The following is a 22,649-nucleotide window of genomic DNA, read 5'->3' as shown; positions in this document are numbered from 1 at the left end:
AAGTGAGGGAGGGGAGGAGAAGGAACTCAGAAGGAAGTGGCAGACAGGCCAGACACACTGCTGGTCTCCCCCATTTCCTGGGAGACTCGCCTTGTGGGAACAGAGCAAATCAGGTTAACATCGCCAAGGGAGGGGATCAGAGAGGTGTCTGGGCCAGGGCCTCTCCACACTGAGGAATCAGCTGCGGCCCGCAGAGAGGCAGGGTTTTCCCTTGGTGGCACAGGCAGACACATACCCGGCCCCACAGTGGTCTCCTCCATCTGGGGTCCCATCAGAGCCATCGCTCCCTCCTGGAGTTCCGCTCAGTGGCCTGCCCCAGGGGGCCCCCGCACAGCCACAGGGCTGTGGGAAGGGAATGGTCCAGGCAGGCCGGTCAGGCCGGCTCCCCCAGATCCCTTGGCTCCCCCCAGGAGCTGGCTTCTCACTCCTCACAGTCAACAAGGGCGCTATGAGATGTCATCAGAGATGCCACCAAACACCACAGGCAAGGGACCCGTCACTCAGCCCGGGCGGCTGAACGTGCTGAGGCGGCTCTGATATGCCCAGAAAGTGCCCAAGCAGGTGACACTTGGGCCAGGACAGGCACACGGAGATGACCTCCCACTGCCTCCCCAAGGATGACCCTGCTACTCTGACTGAGAGGGTCTTCAGGTCAAGGGCGGGGAGGGTGGCAACAGACACCAAAGCCGAGGGCTCTGAGCAGGCTCAGAAGCCCGGTGTGGAGCAGGAGGGTGGGGGCGCAGTGGCAGGGGCTGCTGCAGGGACAGCTGTGCCAGCAGGGGTGGGGGCAGGGGCTCAGCGGAGCCGGAGTGCCAGGAGCTAAAGACCACCCACACCCTCTTTGCGGAGGGCGAGCAGGCCAGGGAGAGCGACTTAAGCCACATGAACTTTCCCATTATCCCTGAAGGAGCGGCGTTCTTGTTGGTATTCTACCTGCACAGCTGCGTGAGACGCAGATATGGAAAACGGCCTTTTGGTGATCAGTCGGAGGGAAGGCCTGGCAGACTCAGTGGGGACTGGGTGGCAGGGAGGCAGGGGGAGCCTGGAAGCCCCCAGGGAGGCTGTGGGACTGGCAGGGCCCCTTCTCCAAGTGCCCAGAAACTTCCCCAACAAGACTTCAGCCTGTCCAGCAGCCCCCGGGGACTGTGCTGCGACTGTGATTACGTGGTCACCATGGTTTGTGGACACCGAAATGTCAAGAATGTCAAGCTCAATGCTCCCTGCTCCACAAGCATCTCCCAGAGCTGTGGGGAGGGTCATGACTGCCACTACTTATAGTACAGTGGCCTGCATGCGTGCCCAGCCCATTCCATCCTCTCCACGTGCACACGTGTGTGTGTGTGTCTGTATATCTATGTGTGTATTTGTGTGTATGTGTATATGTATGTGTATGTATGTGATGTATTTGTGTGTGTATGTGTATTTGCGTGTATGTGTATATATGTGTATATGTATATGTGATGTGTGTATTTGTGTGTATGTGTATATATGTGTATCTGTATATGTGATGTGTGCATTTGTGTGTGTGTGTGTCTGCCCACCCCCAAGACTTGCCTGCAGGGGTTACAATGGCTAGTCCATGCCTTGTAGCCTTATGCCTGTGGAATCATGAACACTCTGGGCCTCTATTCTCTCATCTTTAAAGGATTCTAACCCTTGGTTGTCCAACAATCAAGGAAAATAATAGATGTGCAAGGAAGCTGCCTACCATTACTTTTTAGAAAATAAGGGTGGATGTACATTAATTTACTCATGATTATCCATTCACTCATTCAACAAATGTTCTTTGTACTAGGCACTAAGAAATCAACAGTAGAGAAAAGAGAATTGACATTAGCCCTTGTTCTCAGGAAGTGGACGGTTTAGTAGGAAAGACCTGAATAATAAGCACAGATACACAGTTGTGTTCAGAGTCATAAAGGGCAAGAGCAGTGAGCTCTGTGCACGGGACTAATGGGGCGCGCGAGGAATAAACCACAAACGTGGGGCGGTGGGATGGTGGAACTGTGAGCCCAGGACAACCCTGATGGTGGGTTCAGGAGGCAGGGACTCACCAGAGGATCTGAAGCCTGGAAATCTGTCCACAGGGGGCAAGACACAAGTCTCATTAGTCAGAACAAAACCACGATCCTGGGAATTTGTCCAAACAGGGATAAGGCCGATGGTAGCTGACAGGTTTCTGGGCACACACACCAGCATCAGGAAAGGCACAGGGAAAAGAGGGACCCAGGGACCGAACAGGCAGCCCTTTGGGGGAGCAGTAGGACCATCACAAGCCAGTTCTTGGAGAAGTACAGTGTCAAGGTCAAAGGAGGATCAGTTGCAAGACTCCCCACTGAGGGTGGGCCCCAAACCTCTGTGTCTGGGCGAGGCTGACCCTCTCCCACATGGCACACCTGCAGCTGACCAGGGGGTCTGTGCTCAGTGCAGGCACCTTCCCTCTCCTCCCCACACCCAGCAGTAGGTCCTTTGCTTTCTTGGCTCTGGCCCCAAGCACAGCCGAGGGCTCTAAACCTGACCCTGGCGTCCCCACTTTGTGCTTCGTGATGTTGCCGGTCAGAATTTGTATGTAGTCACCTCCTGACCGGCGTGGGCAGTGCTGGCCTCCTGGACTGGAGCGTGGGCCAGATCTCTGGCCCTTCAAGGGCGCTAACACTGAGCAGGGCTGGCCTGGGCCTCCCTATACACCTCTTGTTGAGGACTCAGTGGGTTTCAGAGTCTGGGACACGGATAGTTTAACAAATGGAGGCTCCGTGGTCCCAGACCGGTGAGAGAAGGTGTGTTGAATGAATGGATGAGAACAAAAGCCAGAAGCTTGAAGATATTTAGAAATAAGATCCCCTTTTCCATATAAATGAAACACTTGAAGACCAGATTTTCCAAAGCAGTTGGAATGGCTACCCCCAAAATATCTCCCCCCAGAGGGACTTCTAAAGGGTTAACTGACACCTAAAGGGAAGGGGCTTAACACCCCTAAAATCACAGAAAACAAATCTGGTCTGGCTCTTGGTATTCTCCTTACATCCTTAAGTAGTTTTAGACACAGTGTCTTCCTCCCTTAAGTAATTCTAGACACAAAGTGCTTTCCTCATTTAACCCTTGTAATCACACTAGGAGGAGGATGTGATTCGTGTCCATTTTGAAGGGGAGGACACAGATTCAGAGTGGGTGGGTGCCTTCTCCACAGGCAGAGCACAGACAGCCACACTTGCCGCTGCTTTAACCAACAAGCCGTGCTCCTGACCTTGGTGTTCGGCTTGGTTGCTTTGCTGTGGGTTGGTTTCGTTTGTGTGACTAAGACTTTTAAATGATTCGGCTCCTTTTGTGTGTTTGTTTTTGATCTTTGCAAGATTCTCTAATGGTTGATCCAGGGCTGCCCCCACACCGTTCTCCTGTCACATGCCCCGTTCCCCTGACATTGACATCAACCAACATAATATGCTGAAGAAGGGTCTTCGGCAGCTGGAAACTGGCCCAGGCATTGCAGTGGGCAGCCAGCAGGCATCTTCTGTCATCAGCCCTCCCTGGGGAAGACAAGTTCAGCAATGGTTTCTGGGAGAGGCTTGGGATAGGAAAAGAAAGGATGTTCCTATAGAGGAAACAAATGTTCCAAGATACTTCCATTAATTAAGAAAATCTAAGGTAATAATACACAGTCCTCAAAGTCCTAGATTATAAAACCATTGTGTTAGGTTGAAGCAAGTATCACAAAGAAATACAGAAGGTCATTACCAAGACTTTTAGATGGCAAACATACTTAATGGAAACACCTCTTTCTTCACTCTGAAAACGCTTCATGTAGCATTCAGGCTTCCATTTTAAATTAATTGTGTGCATTCTAAGAGCACTTTTAGGACCTTGCAGAGACCCTCTCTATAGATTACATGATTTGAAACTATAGCTAAGAAAATTTTGTGAAGTGGTGCAACTCTCAGAAATCAAACATGAATATGCAGGCCAGGTGTGGTGGCTTACGCCTGTAATCCCAACACTTTGGGAGGTGGGAGAATCACTTGAGCTTAGGACTTGGAAACCAGCCTGGACAACATAGTGAGACCCCATCTCTACTAAAAATAAAAAAATTAGCTGGGCATGGTGGTGCACACCTGTGGTCCCAGCTACTAGGGAGGCTGAGATGGGAGGATCACTTGAGCCTAGGAGGTCAAGGTTGCAGTAAGCCATGATCACGCCTCTGCACTCCAGCCTGGGCAACAGAATGAGACCCTGTCTCAAAAAAAATAAAAATAAAAATAACTATGCAAAAAATATGACTTTATTTTTCTACATTACTAGCTCCCTCTCCTGGGGCATTCACTACTAATCTCAGTCATATTGGAGTTCCCCTCTCTTCTTTTCTCTGGGGTTCTAGGTAAGTTCCAGGGGCAGGGTGATGGTGGCAAGCATTACATAGTTCTGAGGCTTTGGGAAAGGGGACGTCTCATCTTTACCGTCATCTTCACATGCTAGTTTCAACTTGTGTTATTAACAGAAACTTCCGCTGTCCCACCTGACCTGCAGCCAAGCATCCACACAGTTTGTCCACAAGGCCCTCCCCTGGTCGCTGTCCTCTCAGTTATTCTCAGTGTTACTCTCGGACCCAGGAGCGTGATTCAGCAGCTCCTGCGCGGTGGGAGGTGGACAAAGGCTCAGTCCACTTGGGCATATCATAACATTTCTTCTCCTAGAAGCCATGACTTCTAAGGGTTGGAGCCTCCAAGCTTCTTTGGGATTTGGGACATCCCTGAGGCACGCAGCCTGGGGAATGGGCTGCGCAGCCCGTTTTCTCTAGAACCTGAGCATGCAAGCACCACTCTTGCATTCTGATTCTCCAACCCCTCGCCTGGGAGGAGGCGAGAAAGGCTTGCCCTTCACCATATCTTCTCATCCCACATTTTCTGTTACATATGTTGCCTATGCCCTGAGTCCTTTCTGTTCCTCTAAACACCTGTGTTTGTTTTGTGTTTTTAGGTGTCATTTATATAGAAGAAAATGCGGCCGGGTGCAGTGGCTCATGCCTGTAATCCCAGCACTTTGGGAGGCCGAGGCGGGCAGATCACTTGAGGTCAGGAGTTCAAGATCAGCCTGGCCAACACAGTGAAATTCTGTCTCTACTAAAAATACAAAAATTAGCTGGGCATGGTGGCACGTGCCTGTAATCCCAGCTACTCAAGAGGCTGAGGGAGGAGAATCGCTCAAACCTGGGAGGTGGAGGTTGCAGTGAGTTGAGATTGTGCCACTGTACTCCAGCCTGGGCAACAGAGTGAGACTCTATCTCAAAAAAAGAAAATGCACAGATCTTAAGCACTCAGTTTGAACAATATACAGAGCATCTCCCTCAACCCAGAAGGTTCCCCATGAAAGGGCCTAGACTTTTGAAAACCAAAAAGGTCTCCCCCTTATTTTCCTCTACCCTGCTCTGCTCATTCCCTTTGGGGAGGTAATGATCACACTCTGGCCTACCTGCAGCTCCTAACGGTGCCAAGTACATAGAGAAATGCCAAGGGCAAGGGGCAACCGTGAGATCGCATCTTAAACAGTATCCTCACATGAATCTCCCAATAACAAAGAATTATCCTCGTGACATTCACTCAGTACATTATAGTCCACTGAGCGCTCTCACTCTGTTCGTCTCATTTACCCTTACAATGTATTATTCTCACAATGTATTGTATTTGTATCCTTACAATGACCCATGTACAAATTATCATGCCATTTGGCAGATGAGAAAACTGAGGCCCAGAGTGAAGAGGTAATTTTCCAATGCTCCACAGGTGATACATGTCAGAGAGGAGACAGGATCCAGATTCATGCCACTCCATTTGTTTCCAGAGAATCTAATCATTACCAGCCTTCAGAGGGCAGAACAGAAAGACAGTCACTGATGCAGAGGATCTGAAGGGCTCCCAAGCCCTCCTCTTACCCAGCACCACTCAAATTCCCCAGGACGGGGCTGCCTCCTTTCACTCCCCACTAGTTCTTACTTGGTGTTAAGCCATCAAAGACCTCGATGAATTGCCCCTGTAGAGGGTACCATGAAGACAGGGCCTAGCAAGTTTACTTCAAGGAGAAAAAAGTGCTGGAAATGAAACAGATTAAGACAGTGGCCCACAGCACGGCAGGGGCTGACCTCCCGGGCCGCATCCAGACGTTCTCACTTACAAGCGGTGTGATTCTGGGTAATTAACCAAACCTCTTTAGGCCTCTGTTTTCTCACATGTAAAGAAAAGATAATCACAGAATCTCCCTCAGAAGGGTTCTTATGAGACTTCCATGATATCATGCAGGTAAAATATCTCCCTGCCTGATTTGGAGTAAGCATCCATAGATGCTAGCTAATATCATTATCGAAAGGAGGCTGTGAAAACACCGACACTAATATTTCACTAGTGTGTCATTGACGCTGCAGCAAGACTACATTACCGTTTTGAAGTTAAATAAAACATAGAGATAAATCTCTGAGTTTAACATGTTTTATTTGGGAAGCAACAACTGCAGTTCGGGGGATAGACACAGAACGGTGGCCTCTCGTATGTCCAAAGAACAGAGAAGGTTGGAGGTTTTATGAAGAGGAGAAATGCTGTGTATTGTTTTGAAATAAAGTTCCTTGGCACTAGTAAGGTTTTGGGGATGCTGGCGAACACTGATTTGTGGGTGATGGGGTTAGATTTCAGCAGGTTGTTCCAGTGGCTGTTAGATAAAACTGGTTTCAGGTTACACCTGGCAGTTCCAGCAGCCAGGTCTGCAGAGAATCGTATGCTTGAAGGAACGTCTTGTGCCTCAAGCGCTTTACCCGCAACCTCTGGACTCTGTTTTAGTTGAGTGTGACAAGAAAGACCCAAGGCGTATGAAGCTTTGACCCTGTTTTGTAAACTCCCTTTGATGCGGTCAGAGTTCATTCGGGGAAACTTCTGGGAATAGTCAACACGGCCGGTTGGAAACGGAGGTGGAATTCAGTGGTTACAGCAGAAGCCTGCACTCCATCGTCCAGTGAGAGCAGCCCAGGGATGGGCACTCATGAAGGAGAGTGATGCTGCCCACAGGAAGCAGGCCAGTGCTGAGCAGAGAGAACCACAAGAAAAGCAGACAGGTCTGCGCGCGTTTGAGCTGGTATCACTTGCCCAGCAGGCAGGCATGGGGTGACACATGGCTGGGCGAGCCACTCGCCGGGTGGGGCATTCACGCAGGTCAGCTCAAACCAGATGGAGCCTGGGACAGTGACCAAGGAGCGAGTGAAGGTCAAAGCCACACATGGGGCTGAGGGGCCAGGTGGCCGCCTTATGAGATCGAAGGCGGGAAGCTTTGGAACAGGGCAAAAAGGGGAGCCCAGGGTGAGGGGAGAGGGCCGAGCAGCTCGGATCTCTGATGGTGAGCTGTGCAGAGATGGGGAAGCGCCTCTTTTCCTCTTTCATGTGGGTGTCAGGGGGGGTCCAGGCCTGAGGGAGCCAAGCTGGAGGATGCAGGGTTTCGCGTCTGCCTCGGAACTGGATGTTTGAAAGCAAAGGTGAACGGCCCAGCAGGCCTGCTGGGGCACTGGGAGAACTGGTTTTTGCCATTTTAGGAATTGTTTGGCTTTGGCTTTTTTTCTCACTAAGAAATTGGAATCTGAAAGAGCCTTTCAGCTTATTGTTGAAAATCCATCAGGACCTGAAAATTAGAGACCGGGCCTGAGCTTTCAGCACATTTAAACTCACGGGAGTGAGGTGGAAAAGCCACAGGATCCACTAATTTAGAAAATAGGGAGAGGGAAGACAGTGCCTGTCCCCTCCCTGATTGACCGCAGGTAACCCCTGGTCTCTGTCTACTGAGGCTGAGTGGCCTGTTCTGGGTCTGACTACCCTACCCTGGGGCCTGACTCTGCCCAGCCCCTCGGAACACTCAACAAACGCTTGTGGAAGGAGCGAACAAATGACAAGTCACTAAACCTAAATACAGGTATGTCACAAGAAGCCCTCCAGGCAGCGAGTCACTTAGCACTGCACAGGTAGCAACTTTCTAAAATATTTTACCTTTAGTATTGTCATTTCATATTTCTGTCTTTCTCTTACTTTAGTGTACTATTTTATGGTGTCTTAAACCATCACGCAATTCCACGGGTATGCAGCACAAAGAATTGAGAAGTAATTCTGCTAAGAGCAGGGGAATAGTAATTGAAACTGACACCCATGTGACACTTTACAGTTTACAAAGTGCATGGGTCGCAATTCCAGAGTCTTCAGCTTTGGAGGAGACTGAGGTGCGGACATGGAAAAGAAGGTCATTCTCTTGGAGCCACAGCAATGACCAGGAGAAATTCATTTGGCGGTAAAACCACACGAACCCTATTACATCACCAAGCCCTCACCGTTTCCAGCACCCAGGTGAGTGGATGGGGTAAATTCTCCACCAGTGACTGCAGAAGGAAACAAATAAAAGGAAAGGGGGCCGGGCGCGATGGCGCATGCCTGTAATCCCAGCACTTTGGGGGGCCAAGGTGGGTGGATCACCTGAGGTCAGGAGTTCGAGACCAGCCTGGCCAACATGGTGAAACCCCATCTCTACTAAAAATACAAAAATTAGCCAGGCCTGATGGTGTACACTTGTAATCCCAGCTACTCGGGAGGCTGAGACACGAGAATCACTTGAACCCGGGAGGCAGAGGTTGCAGTGAGCCAAGATCGTGCCATTGCACTCCAGCCTGGGCAACAGAGCGAGACTCTGTCTCTAAATAAATAAATAAAGGAAAGGGGTATGGAGACAAGCAGCCCAACCCTATACATTTGTCTCCAGGGTCTCTACAAAGAGGCAAGCTGGGACTGAAATCTCTCCCGAGTGTGGAAGACGGACGGGAGCAGCAGCCGGACAGCACAGCTCAAGGCCGAGAGGCTCACTGGGTGACTCGGGCCGCTTTGGGGTGACTGTGAGAAGCGAAGGGAGGCTGACTCGGGGTGTGGTGGGGAGTGAAGCCACCACCTTATTGCCTAGGCCTTCCCTTGATGCACTTGGAAAATAAGTTGCTCTTTCTTCACCGGGTGGGGACATTAATTAATGTTTGCAAAAGTCTTTATGATCCTTGTCAAAAGGTGTTCGGCCGGCTCTAATTATCCAGGTTTCAGCTGCCACCGCTTCCATCTCAGCACAGCATCTCTGCCCTGGAAGATGTCAAACAAGATTGCTGTTGTCAGGATGTGCATCCGGCTCGTGTGGATTTCTATCTGCATCTCCAAATACTGCCCAGATTCCAAAGCCCTGCAAGGGGATGGTATCTTGTTTGGGGAGATGAGACCTGTGCCCCGCCCAGCTCCACCCCGTAAGAAGTCAGCTGCCTGGGAGGTATAATTTGATAAGTTTCTGGAAGGACTCACACATCCAAAACCAACTCCCCATGTCTTCTCATGGGGGCCGGAAATTCCTCCACTAAAAATTCACTCCTTCACGGGTCTTCGATGCTTTCTCAAGCAGTCTAGGACACGGTGGTGGAGGGAGAACCAGCCCAGGAGCCAGGCAGCCTAGCCCTGGGTTTCCTCCTTGTGTGGGTGCTGGCTCTGCCCTTACCGGCCTGGTGACCTGGATAAACTCATTCTCTTTCTTTCTCATTTTTTCCACCTAAAATGGCGACGCTAATGCCTGTCTCACGTGCTGTCGTGCAGATGAGATGAGATAATGGATGTGAACGCCAAGTGTTTCAGCGACGTAAGCGGCATTATCGTTACTGAAATGTCCCAGCCAGATCATCCCCAGGAGGGATTAATGGCCCACCAGGACAGGTGGGCACCTGGGGTGGTCGGAAGAGCCAGGAGAACCACAGCAGGGAAAAAGACTTCAGGAAAGGAAAGGAGAGAGACCCCACCGCTGGCACAACCACAGAAGTTTTGGGGATGAGGAGGGGCTCTAGATATTTCCCCACTTCCCCAGACAGCCGTGTGCCCTTACAGGGGGACTGAAGCTGCCCACCCGGCTCAGGCCTGACCCCCCAGGTACCTGCTGCCCCAGGTGTGCGGGAGGAGGGTGATGGCAGACGGACACCCACCTGGTGAAAGAGCCAGTCAGAAAAATAACTGAGCGTGCCTGGGTGCATGCAGACACATCCCCAGGTAATTTAGACAAAAAGGCCCCGTGTTGGCACGAGTAGCCCATCGACGTCAGACCAGAGTAATTGCTTTCTTTGTCAGAATTTCCTGCATAATTTCCTCTCCTTTGTTTAGCTGAGAGAACCTGGCCTTGCATCTGGGAGTCTGCTTGCCAAACATGATTGGGTCCTTAGAGATGAAAGACACAGAGTGAGCTATTTTCCATAAACACACTGGCACATGGGTTAATTACTGCAAGGAGAAAACCAGCCCCCATGTTTCACGTGGGAGGTGCGTGGTGCTGTGGGGGGAGCGATGGGTGGAGGGAGGACACCCTTCAGGATCACAGTAGCTACTTCTCACCAGGACACTGCTGCCATCCAGCCTTTGTTCTGGGCATTTTGCGTTAAAAATCTCATTTAATCTTCACAACAGGCCTGTGAGGCAGAATCCAGGAATGGAAAGAACTCGGGTTTAGAAGCCAAACATTGCTGGATTTAGTTCTGTCCTCAGCCACTTACTGAGTGAACGGGGCAAGCTACTTGCTTACTGGAGCTTCAGTTTTCCCATCTGTTAAATGGAAATAATACTGGCTTCAGTGTGTTGTGAGAATTCCCTATAGTAATGACTGTGAAACAGCTGAAACCCTGCAGGCAGGTGATAAATGATAGCTCTCGTGTTGCCCTTTATGGATAAGGATGCAAGAAGTTTAGGATGGTTGGCCAATGCTACGTTGCTGGTCAGCAGCAGAGCTAGGTCCGTCTCCCTGCCAAAGGCAGGCATTTTGCTCAGAGGCCACCAAACCCATACCCTTGGTGGCCAACATGGCAGCGGCTGGATCGGAGTCTCCCCCCAGTACTTTGTAAGCCCATTGAGGGTAAGACTATGCATCAGATCTCTTGGCATCCTTGGTATCCTTGGCAGGTCTCTTGGTATCCTTGGCATCCTCTCTCACAGTGCCGTAAATGTTCCTTAAATGGATGAAAGCATTCAGGAGCACCTAGAATAGATTGAGCAGATAACCGCATAACAGGTGTCCACTGTGTGCATATAACTTCAGCCTCTTCTGCGTTGTTGGGACATGAAGTCCCTTCGCTTTGCATGGAAAATAGTCTAGGCACCCCCTGGCTGACTTGCCACGATGCCTGTCCTCAGGACAGGAAGAAGGATGGGCCCAAGGGGGAGAATTGCATCAGAGGTCAAGAAAAGAACTCCAGCAGAAGTAGCACAAACAGGGAACCCATAAGGAAGCTTGTGATGAACAAACATAGGGCAGATGAAGTGGAGTATTGGATGGAAACACACCTTGAAAATGCACAGACCTGTGGCAAGGGAAGGGATAGCTGCTTAGATCAATAGCAGGGCCTTGGACCATGGCTAGGGGGATGCTTGTTAGTGCCTCCCTGGGCTGCAGGGAGCCACGGAAAACAGGCCAGGGCAGGAGACCGGCCAGTGACTCACACGGAGGAACACAGGTTTAGAGGAGCAAAATCTGAACGGCCCCTCTCCTTCTCCCCACCTGTTTTCTGTCACGTGCTCTGGACCTGAGCCCACAGTGGGGCAGCTCCCTCGGCCTCCAGTGGAAGGCGGAGGCACTTGACAAAAAGCCTCCAGTTAACCGGGGCAAGCAGCAGGGTGGGGCTCAGGCCTTCTGGCCAAGTCCTTGTCTCCCTCGAGTCTCCAGCTTTCTCCTGAGAGACAAAGCCCTCGCCAGGCAGGCTTTAATAAGCAGTAGTGCCCTGCATCCCTGCCCAAGTCCCCACACCCCACGCTGGCAGGCTACTGCAGCCCCTATCTTGCCTGGCACGTGGCACATGGGGTGTCTTGGCATGTGGGGTGGTGCCGTATGCCTGTAGTCACAGACTGGCACTCACTGCAAGAGCTTCCAATGTGCGAGAGCTGAGGCTAGAGTTCCTTGCTGCCTGTGAAGATGGTGCTGTGACCAGAGCAGGCCTCATAATGAGCCGGTGATTTCATCCCCTCCAGACAGAAGGCAAAGTCTGTGCCTTCTGGGCAAAACATTAGCTGACCCGTGACACTGCTCAGACCCCAGAGGCCTGGCTCCCGGCCTGCCGGGAGCAGTCACTCCAAACAGCTGCGGCTGTGAGGCCTTCAGAGAGTGGCTAATTAGGGTCTCACCTGGCCAGCTCCGATCTGCAACCACAAGCTCGCGGCCCAGCTGCCTCTCCCCAGTGCCTCTGGGGCTCCGCTGCCTCCCTCACAGATGGCGAGTGACTTCCTTGATCTGTATAAACAAGAATTCTGCCTTATTCAAACAGCAATGATAGATTGGAGAATCTACTATGTACAGCACACTGTGCTTGCATCCAGTGGTAGAGTTAGAAAAAAAATGTGATGTCCCGTGATGTTAAGAAGTGAAGAACCCCATGGGGAGGTAGCAGAAAACATCCAGCAGTGAGTGGCAACAGGTGTGCTGGTCACCGAGGGCTTCTTGGGCAAGGTCATTCATGAACTGGGTCTTGCAGCACAGATGTGCTGGGAGTGGAAGAGGACACAGTTAGATGCCGCTTTATCCTCACTATAGTGGCACAAATGGAGAAGGCTGACGATGCCGTGTGCTGGGGAAGAGGTGGGTGTGTAGGTTGTCTACCTGTCGGCCGTGGGAGTGTAAATGAGTCACCCACTCAGGAAAATAGCTGAACAACCCCCAGGGATACATTCCTGTACACCACCACCCAGCAATTCCACTCGTAGGTATACACTTCAGGAAACTCTTACACAAAAATATTCACAGCAGGACTGTTCAAACACCCACCAACAGAAGAATGGATAAACAGGTGTGTTCACACCATGGAGTATCAGACAGCGTCCAAAGAGAGGAATCACGGCCACCCTAGCAATATGGACAATGCTTATCAACTTACTACTAAGTGAGAAAAGTAAGTCCCAAAAGAGTACAAACAGCATGACACCCTCTCAAAGAAGGCAAAGAGATGTCAAATATAATATACACATTTTAGGACTCCAAGGAATAGGTAAGATGAGAGGACAGGATAGGAAAATAGGCCAGGAGCTGTGGCTCATGCCTGGAATCCCAGCACTTAGGGAGGCCGAGGCAGTTAGATCACTTGAGCCCAGGAGTTCAAGACCACCCTGGACAATATAGCGAAACCTCGTCTCTACAAAAAATACAAAAATTAGCCAGGTGTGCTGGCATGTGCCTGAAGTCCCAGCTACTTAGGAGGCTGAAGCGAGAGGATTGCTTGAGCCTGGAAGGTCAAGGGCTGCAGTGAGCTGTGATCGTGCCACTACACTCCAGCCTGGGTAATAGGGAAAGATCCTGTCTCAAAAAAAAAAGGAAAACACAGAAAGGAGGCACACAGGATTCGGGGTGCCAGCTATCTTGGGATAGCTCCCTGCAGCCCAGGGAAGCACTAGGGAGGGAATGGGATGGGGTGGGCCACACAGCTGGTGTCAGCTCTTGCTAAGGCCCAGCTTTCAGGCTGGGTGGTGGTTTCATGGGTGACTATTCTGTTACTTTAAAATGTGATCTATTAGCACAGCTAGGGAGGTAGGACTATGCCTGTAATAGCAAAAGTAATAAAATGCATCATAAGCCCAGGATTATAATTTCACCAGTTTTGTACCTGCCGTCTGTTAGGCTTTTTCCAGTCGGAGAGCATTCCTTGAAGGGGAAGGGCATGAGCAAAGGGAATGAGTCTGGTTGTACAGGGGACAACAGGGGAGCCGGACTCCTGGTACAAAGGGTGACCTGGGGGGGACCTGCATGCGAGGGGGACCTATGCTTTCTAGTGGCTCTGGTCAGCAGGTCAGGTGTGGGTGCTTGGAACCTGTCGAGCGCCGAAGGCCCAGCCCTGCGGTCTCGTGACCTTGCCCCTGCCCTCCCAGAGCAGAGTGCTCTGTGGCTCCATCCCCTGCAGAGAGCACAGGCTGGGTGAGAGTTGGGGCGCCGGGGTTGGGACTGCAGGTGGCACTGTCAGACAGGGTGGGACGCAGGGGACTTGCCTTCTCTTGCAGTAATTTACCCACCCATAAGTGGGTACCTCTAATTCAGGTACCTCTGAATTGAGATACCTTTCACTAGAACAACTTAAACATTCCAGAACCAGGACAGATCCTATCAGGCCTGAGATTCTACTAGGTTCTAGAATATCTGCCAGTTGTGAAGAAGGTGGAGGCTTGGATTCACAGTCACCAGGTAGTGTTCTGTCCACACACACCCCCCCACCCCGACACCCATCTCCAGGCATCTGCCCTGATAGCCTCCAGGGCCCCTTCTGTGCCTGCAGAGATGGCGGCCTGCTCTCCAGGTCAGGCCAGGTTCCCGGGAACCGAGGTCTGGCTGTTATTCCAGGAGTGCCCAGCCCCAGAGCTGCCACCTCAGGCCTCTGGAAGTTCTGCAGCCTGAGCTGCCGTCCTCAGACCACTCTGCCTCTGAGTGTGCAAGAGGCTCAGGGCCTTTCCAGACCTCCCAGAGCCAGGCAGCAGCAGGGAGCCAAGAGCAGCCTGTGGCTCCGCTGTGGCAAAGGACAGCCTATTTAGGCTGACAGCGGGCCTGAGAGATCACAAATCTTTTTTCTTTGCCCAGAACTTTTAATTTAACCCTGACTTAAAAGGGTGTTCAGGGAGCATCATGCTAGAAATCCCAAATACGATGAAAGAATCCCACAACAGAGGTGAACAGAGGCCTGTTCCCAGGTTCATCCCGGGAAGGTAGCAAGACAGCGCCCCCTTTGCCCAGCTCAGTGAAGGGCCGGGGCAGCTGATGTGGCCTGTGCACAGGGTGAGGCAGCAAGGGTGGGAGCTTCCAGAACTCCAGGGAAGGCAGCGGAAGAGGGAAACGTTCACAGAGCACCAAGAGGGGCGCAAGGGAGCTCAACTCTACTGCCAGAACCTGCAGTCAGGGGCGAGGAGGCCACAGCTGAGGCCTGCAGGGGTAGAGAATGTCTCAGGACACCATGGGCCCCCCACCAGTACACACTCATCCCCCTCTCCCTAAACACACCCCCCACCCCGGGGGCCTGGCCCTCAGCAAGTTTTCTGGGACTCAGCCGTAGCCGTGGGAAAGGAGGCTAGAGGCATCCACAGGGAGGTCCAGGAAGCAGGCCTGACTCATTTGAGGCCAACCTCCTGCCACCTAATGGAATGGGGACCAAAGTCGGCATTTAGACCAGTTCAGTAAGAAAAATGAAGGAGAGCTCGCTGGGCACGGTGGCTCACACCTGTAACCCCAGCACTTTGGGAGGCCAAGGCGGGTGGATCACCTGAGGTCAGGAATTTAAGACCAACAGGGTGAAACCCCGTCTCTACTAAAACTAGCCAGGTGTGGCGGCACGCACCTGTAATCCCAGCTACTCGGGAGGCTGAGGCAGGAGAATTGCTTGAACCCTGGAGGCAGAGGTTGCAGTGAGCCACTGCACTCCAGCCCGGGCAACAGAGTAAGACTCTGCCTCAAAATAATAATAATAATAATAACAATAATTTAAAAATAAAAAAAAGTGAAGGAAGGCAGCACGATGGCACAGTGCGTGGGCTCTGGGGCTGGCCAGCCTGAGTTTGTACATGGCTCCTCCATCTGGGAGCTGGTGGCTTTGGGCAAGCTTCTGAATCTCCCTGTGCCATTTTCTCATCCACAAAGTGGTACACTACTAGCACCAGCCTGTGTAGCTTACGTGGGTATTATGCAAAATATTGAGAATAAGTCCTGGTAGAAGAATAGGTGCTGCACTTTTATCTGTGTGATCGTTATTCCTTGCTCATAAGAGTTTGAGGACAGAGGTTTGCACCAACCACACTACCATCTCCCTTCTCTGCCTCTCTACCCATCACGCAGCTGTGAGGACTGCAGCCCGGGGAGGTGAGTGGCAGTGCCCACGCCACTGCCTGGTCTTTTTCCTGGCTCAGCTTCTCCCACTCATGCCTGGAGCCGTCTCACCCTCCACACACGCACCCTCATCTCTGCCGCTCTCCCTCCGGATCCGCTGAGAACGCTGAGTCATCGAGTACCCCCCACCCCTCCGAGCCTGCAATGTGTCAACAGCCAGCCCACCCGGCCTCCATCACTCTCACCCGGGCTCAGCTCCCAGCCGCCTGAGTCAGCCCTGACCGAGCCTCTCCCCGGATCCTGTCTCACCGGCCTTCCCCTCCAGCTCCAGGCCCTGCTCTTCAGGGGGCTCAGCTCTTGACCACCCTTAACCCTCCAGAGTCATCACTCCATCATCCTTCCTCCGCTTTTTGTTCGAACCTCTTAAAAGTCTACGCTCCTGGTCTCCACCTCCAGCTTCTCTTATTTGTGACTCAATTGCCTGCAATCTGAACTGTGCTCCACCCCGCCACGCCCCACTCCCTGAAACAGTCCTGCTTGCAGTCCTCTTTCCTCCTGTCACTGCTGCGTGCAGCTCTCTGGGTAACAGGCGATTGCACGAGCTTCCGTGGTCTCTCTTGCTTTCCTCCCACATCTTAGACTGTCTTCTAGGTCTCCCACTTCTTTCATTCGCCCCCTCCTTAGGGAAGGGTCTGTCTTTGGCCCTCTCTCCTTCCCCTCCTCACTCTCCTGGGATAATTCAAACGTCAACTGACTGAACCTCCACACATTTGCTGATGGCTCCCAGGATGCATCTCGGGATGAGACGTCCCCTTTAAGATCCAGCTCCCTTTTGGAGGTCACCACCTCGTGGCCTGCAGTCACCCTGAAACTTGAATGTCAAAAATAGAAATAATCATCTTTCCCCCAAATTTGCAACTTTCTCCCATTTCCTTACTCAGAAGGCCCCCCCAGCATCCTATCCCATGTGGGATTCACTCTTGCTTTCTACCCCCCTCCACATTACTGAATCTATCCCCAAGTCCTGCTGATTTTACTTCCTAAACAATTATTCTCTTCATTCCTACCGTTACCCTAATTTGGGCCTTAACATCTGTAGCTATTATGGTTCAAATCATGTCCATTTCTCGGTATTTTCCTCAAACTTAACCTCCCCTCTGTAGCCAGAATGTTCTTCCTACAGCCCAGCCCTAAGCCATGCCACTCCCCTCCCCCTACCCAGGAGAACCGTGAGCTTCTGTGCAAGATGAGAGGCCCACATGGCCTTCCCACCCTCCCTGCATCATCTTCCCACCCTCCCTGCGTCCTTCCCATCCTCCCTGCATCTTCTTCCCACCCTCCCTGCATCCTTCCCATTCTCCCTGCATCTTCTTCCCATCCTCCCTGCGTCCTTCCCACCCTCCCTGCGTCCTTCCCACCCTCCCTGCATCCTTCCCACCCTCCCCGCGTCCTTCCCACCCTCCCTGCATCCTTCCCACCTTCCCCGCATCCTTCCCACCCTCCCCGCATCCTTCCCACCCTCCCCGCATCCTTCCCACCCTCCCCGCATCCTTCCCACCCTCCCCGCATCCTTCCCACCCTCCCCGCATCCTTCCCACCCTCCCCGCATCCTTCCCACCCTCCCCGCATCCTTCCCACCCTCCCCGCATCCTTCCCACCCTCCCTGCATCCTTCCCACCCTCCCTGCATCCTTCCCATTCTCCCTGCATCTTCTTCCCATTCTCCCTGCATCTTCTTCCCATCCTCCCTGCATCCTTCCCATTCTCCCTGCATCCTTCCCATCCTCCCTGCATCCTTCCCATTCTCCCTGCATCCTTCCCATCCTCCCTGCATCTTCTTCCCATCCTCCCTGCGTCCTTCCCATCCTCCCTGCATCATCTTCCCGCCCCGCCTCCCTAGAGGGAACAGCTCCAGTGACTGCTCCTAAGCTCACCTGCCCCACTGGCCCTTTCTCATCTCCCTGCCTGGCCTGGGGCTGTGTCCCTGGGGGATGGAGGAGTTTCCTTGTGCTAGCTCACTCCACCCAACACCCAGACCCCGAGGCTCAGCCTCCAGCCTGGCCCGGGCCCCACCTCCTCAGGGCACACTTCTTGGCCCCCCTGGTTGGTTGGGGTGAGTGAAGCCCCAGGGCCCCAGCCCTAATCCCTGGAGGAATCTCTATCCCCTTACTCTCCTTCTGTCTCGATGTCCATTTCCCTCAGTAGATTCGGACTGGACCTAGTCTTTCTAGACTGGGGCCCCACAAGACCTAGCTCAGCCAGTGTTTGCCAGATAAAAGGATGAATGACTATGAGGTTCCTTCCAGCTCTGAGCGTGTTTGTCCTTTGTTGACTTTAGAAATCGTTAAACTTTAAACTTGAAAGAAAGTAGGAGAGAAGTAAAGATGGAGGAAGAATGAAGCCTGCACCGGAACCCACGCTCTGTAATTCTCAGCACTTCTCTCAGAGAGCCCCATTCTAAGCGGAGTGTGGTGAACACAGCTCCTCCTCTAGGGGTGGTCAGGGGCCAAGGTAGACCCTGCTGAGGGCTAAAAACAGTGAACTAAGAATCAAGTTCCCCTACTGGCCTTCCCATACAGCTTCAGGAAACAGGTTCGATTATCTTGGCATCTATTTCCCAGGTATAAAACAGAAGTCACATTTCCACTTTGCGATTTGTTGAGCAGATACTTCCCATGGGTATGTGGCTGCATATCCAATAGGTCAGAAAGCAAAACACAAAAAACATTAAAAATAAGAAAGCAGAACTGCAGATTTATTCTAGCAGTGGAGCAAAGATAAATTTCTGGCTCTTGAAAAATTGAGCTTGTCATCAGACAAAATAGTTGGGTCTGAATAAATAAATGTTTATGCAACAAAATATAGCAAAAGATGTATTAAAGGAAAACAACAGAATGAGAAAAATATATCACCAATCTAACTGCAAATGATTAAAATTGGTAGAAATGTATAATGTGCAGGTCTAGATGCCTTTCCAGGAAGTGAGCAAAGGATGAGTTCAACTGGTTTGCTCAGGAGCCATTGTCACAGCCCAAGGGAGCCACAGTGTGGCCTAGAGTGAGCCCAGCTTCAGTAATGATTCAGAGTCCACACACCCAACTTGTTTGATGAGCCTGTGCCTCTCCCTTCTTATGGAAAATGGATATTTATATGGTTTGGCTGTGTCCCCACCCAAATCTCATCTTGAATTTCCATGTGTTGTGGGAGGGACCCAGTGGTGATTGAATCATGGGGGCGGGGCTTTCTCGTGCTGTTCTTGTGATAGTGAGTAAGTCTCACGAGATCTGATGGCTTTAAAAAGAGCAGTTCCCCTGCACAAGCTCTCTCTCTTTGCCTGCTGCCATCCATGTTGAGATGTGACTTGCTCCTTCTTGCCTTCTGCCATGATTGTGAGGCTTTCCCAGTCACGTCGAATTGTAAGTCCAATTAAGCCTGTTTCCTTTGTAAATTGCCCAGTCTGATGCATGTCTTTATCAGCAGTGTGAAAACAGACTAATACAGATATGATTACATCCACTTTGCAGGATTCTCATGAGGACAAATTAGAGCACCTGTCACTATAGCCAGCACTCAAGAAATGGGATTATCATCAGAGGGAAAAATGCACAGCCTCACCAGCTATTAAACATATGGAAATGATGACAATTTAAAGGTAACATGACTTATCTATTAAAGTAAAAAGAGTCTGGTTCACAAAAAGACTTGAACAAAAATATTAGTAGCAGTTTTATCTATTTATCTATAATTGCCAAATACTGGAAAGAGCCCAAATGTCCATTAGGGGATAAACAAATTGTGGTATATCCATGCAATGAAATACTTCTCAGCAATAGAAAGAGCCACCCACTGGTACATGCAATAACACGGATGAATTGCAAAATCACCATGCTGGTAAAAGAGGCCTTATGCAAAAGATTTCACACTTTATGCTTTATGATTTCTCTCTCTCTCTTTTTTTTTTTTTTATGCAGGGTCTTGCCTTGTTGCCCAGGCTGGAGTGCAGTGGTGCAATCACAGCTCACTGCAGCCTCAACCTCTCGGGCTCAAGTGATCCTCCCACTTCAGCTTCCCAAGTAGCTGGGAGTACAAATGCATGCCACCATGCCAGGCTAATGTTTTTGTAGAGACAGGGTCTCATTATGTTGCCTAGGCTGGTCTCGAACTCCTAGGTGCAAGCAATCCCTCCTGTCTTGGCCTCCCAAAGTGCCAGGATTTTAGGTGTGAGCTACCATGCCCGGTCATATGATTCAATTTGTATGAAATTCTGGAGTAGAAGAAACTAAACTTTGGTAGAAAAAATTAAAATAGTAATTCCTGGAGCCCAGAAATTCTGATTCCAAATTCTGACTGTATCTATTGCAGAAGCATATCATACACAAATATATCTACATAATACTTTCCAATCATCCCTCTTAAACATTTTCTGTAAAACACACCTAAATCCCTTTTGGTTATATTACTTTGGGATTCTGTTTTGTGTGACTGCTTCAAGATCTTAATTTCTTCTTCCTACTTTTCATTCTCCTTTCTATACTGTTCAGCACTGCCTTGTCCCAAGGAAGGAGGAAATCTTTGCTGGGGACTTCCATGTCCTAGGCCCTGCATCAGGCCTTTGCCTTGTGTTCTCCCATTTCATCTTCACAATGGCCCTGTGGGGCAAGTAGTATTTTTCTCATTTTATAAACGTAGAAACTGAGACTCAGCTTACTGGCCTAGCTTGACCATTGTGATACAGGTAATAAGAGGTGGTTTTTCTTAGAGGATAAAGCATTCTTTTAGGCTTTATCTCTTAGACTAAGACCATTTTGAATCGATCTATTTCTGAGTGAAAACCTTTTATTACAGTAAAAATGGCAAACTCTTTCATTCTCTTAGAGAAGAATTGGTCACTTACATGGTCTCGGTTCTGAGAAAGTAAGATGCTAACAGTCTCGATAAAGGGCTAATTTTAATTAATTGATTTTTTTCTGTTTTAATCCCACAGCTTATAAATAACATTAGCGGTGGCTTGGATTTATTGTTGTGGCCTCTGGAAGAACTTGGGCACAGTGTAACTTCCTGGGGCACGAGGTTGTTAATCGGTGAATTGTTCATGAAGGACAGTGCTCACTGTGAAGGTGGGTGTCCTGGGATGCTCTGCCTGGCCCGCGGGAGACAAGGCTATGGCCTGACATCCCTCAGCCTGTCCTCATTGTCCTGGCTCTGAGAAGAAGCTACAAAACACAGTAGAAGAAAAAGAAAACAGTCTTTTAAAGACTTGTAATGAGTTGTTAATGATAAAAGTAACATATGCCAACTGGAAAAATGTGAATTTTTTATCTCAGCCAAAAGTATAAAGATACTTCGATTTCTTTAAAAAGTTATTGAAATCTGTTGTTGTATGCATAGATTGTTGAATACATCTCTGCTTATTTAAATTCCTGAAAGTCTTATCAATGAGGTCAAAAGGCAGGAACAGGTTGTTTGTTGTTGGTTGTTTGTCTTTTTGAGACAGGGTTTTGCTCTGTCACCAAGGCTGGAGTGCAGTGGCGCAGTCACAACTCATTGCAGCCTCCATCTCCTGGGCTCAAGCAATCCTCCCACCTCAGCCTCTAGAGTAGCTAGAGGTGCACAGGCAGGTACACACCACCATGCCTGGCTAATTTTTTTTTTTTTTTTTTTGGTAGAGATAGTATCTTGCTATGTTGCCCAGGCTGGTCTTGAACTCCTGGCCTCAAGCGATCCTTCCAACTTGGCCTCCCAAAGCACAAGGATTACAGGCATGAGCCATTGCACCCAGCAGAAACGTGTTTAAGGCTCTTAAAAATTATTAGAAAATATTGCTAACTTTTCTTCCAGAAAGGTTTTACCAATGCATGCTTTCATCAGCAATGTGTAGGAAGTATTTCATTGCAGCCTCAGCAATACTGCATATATTCATTTCAAAAACATAGCCAGCTTGCAAAAAAATGTATTTGGTGGTAGCATTTCATTAATAATGAAGTCACAGTTTTTCTATATACTGATTTCTGGCTTCTATGATTCTATTTACTTGAAACTGTAGAACATATATAGAGTTTTTTGGATATTTCTATTACGTCTATATGTTGTTTTACTTTGTAAGTTCTTTTTTGAGACAGACTCTCACTCTGTCGCCCAGGCTGGAGTGCAGTGGTGGGATGTCGGCTCACTGCAACCTCCGCCTCCTGGGTTCAACAGATTCTCCTGTCTCAGCCTCCTGAGTAGCTGGGACTACAGGCACCCACCACCACACCCAGCTAATCTTTTTTGTATTTTTAGTAGAGACGAGTTTTCACCATGTTAGCCAGGATGGTCTTGATCTCCTGACCTCGTGATCTGCCCGCCTCAGCCTCCCAAAGTGCTGGGATTACAGGAATGAGCCACTGCACCTGGCCAACTTTGTAAGTTCTTTACTCATTTTTCTTACAGAGGGTTAATATTTTTCTTGTTGATTTTTATGAACTCTTTATATATTGAAGATGTTAACTCCTTACACACACACAGAGAAGAAAAGATAGAAAGAGGGTCATAGAGTGGGCAGATATTGGTAGGAGGGTAGATAGCAACTTTGATGTGTACGTTAGCTTCACACTCAGGGTTTGTAATGCAGTTCTTTTTTTTTTTTTTTTTTTTTTTTTTTTGAGACTGAGTCTCACTCTGTGTCGCCTGGCTGGAGTGCTGTGGCACAATCTCAGCTCACCGCAACCTCTGCCTCCCAGCTTCCAGCGATTCTCCTGCCTCAGCCTCCTGAGTAGCTGGGATGACAGGTGTGCGCCACCATGCCCAGCTAATTTTTGT

The 22,649-nt window shown here is 50.1% G+C and overlaps 2 long non-coding RNA genes across 2 annotated transcripts; one reads left to right on the top strand and one right to left on the bottom strand.

Moving 5' to 3' along the window:
• Nucleotides 1-6,455: 6,455 nt before the first annotated feature.
• LOC134807836 (uncharacterized) lies at nucleotides 6,456-14,115 on the bottom strand. Its single transcript, XR_010149198.1, has 5 exons — nucleotides 14,034-14,115; nucleotides 12,186-12,291; nucleotides 10,007-11,046; nucleotides 8,950-9,128; nucleotides 6,456-7,644 (listed from the first exon to the last, which is right to left on the bottom strand). It is a non-coding gene; the product is annotated as an uncharacterized LOC134807836 (long non-coding RNA).
• A 49-nt stretch (nucleotides 14,116-14,164) lies between these two features.
• Nucleotides 14,165-21,156, top strand: LOC107971522 (uncharacterized). Its single transcript, XR_008546352.1, has 3 exons — nucleotides 14,165-14,226; nucleotides 19,376-19,503; nucleotides 20,836-21,156. It is a non-coding gene; the product is annotated as an uncharacterized LOC107971522 (long non-coding RNA).
• Nucleotides 21,157-22,649: the final 1,493 nt, after the last annotated feature.

The sequence above is a fragment of the Pan troglodytes genome, chromosome 12 (assembly GCF_028858775.2).
Source record: "Pan troglodytes isolate AG18354 chromosome 12, NHGRI_mPanTro3-v2.0_pri, whole genome shotgun sequence".
In the NCBI taxonomy this organism is placed as follows: Eukaryota; Metazoa; Chordata; class Mammalia; order Primates; family Hominidae; genus Pan; species Pan troglodytes.
Note: the sequence above shows the minus strand (reverse complement) of the source record. Positions and strands in the feature narration are given on the sequence as shown.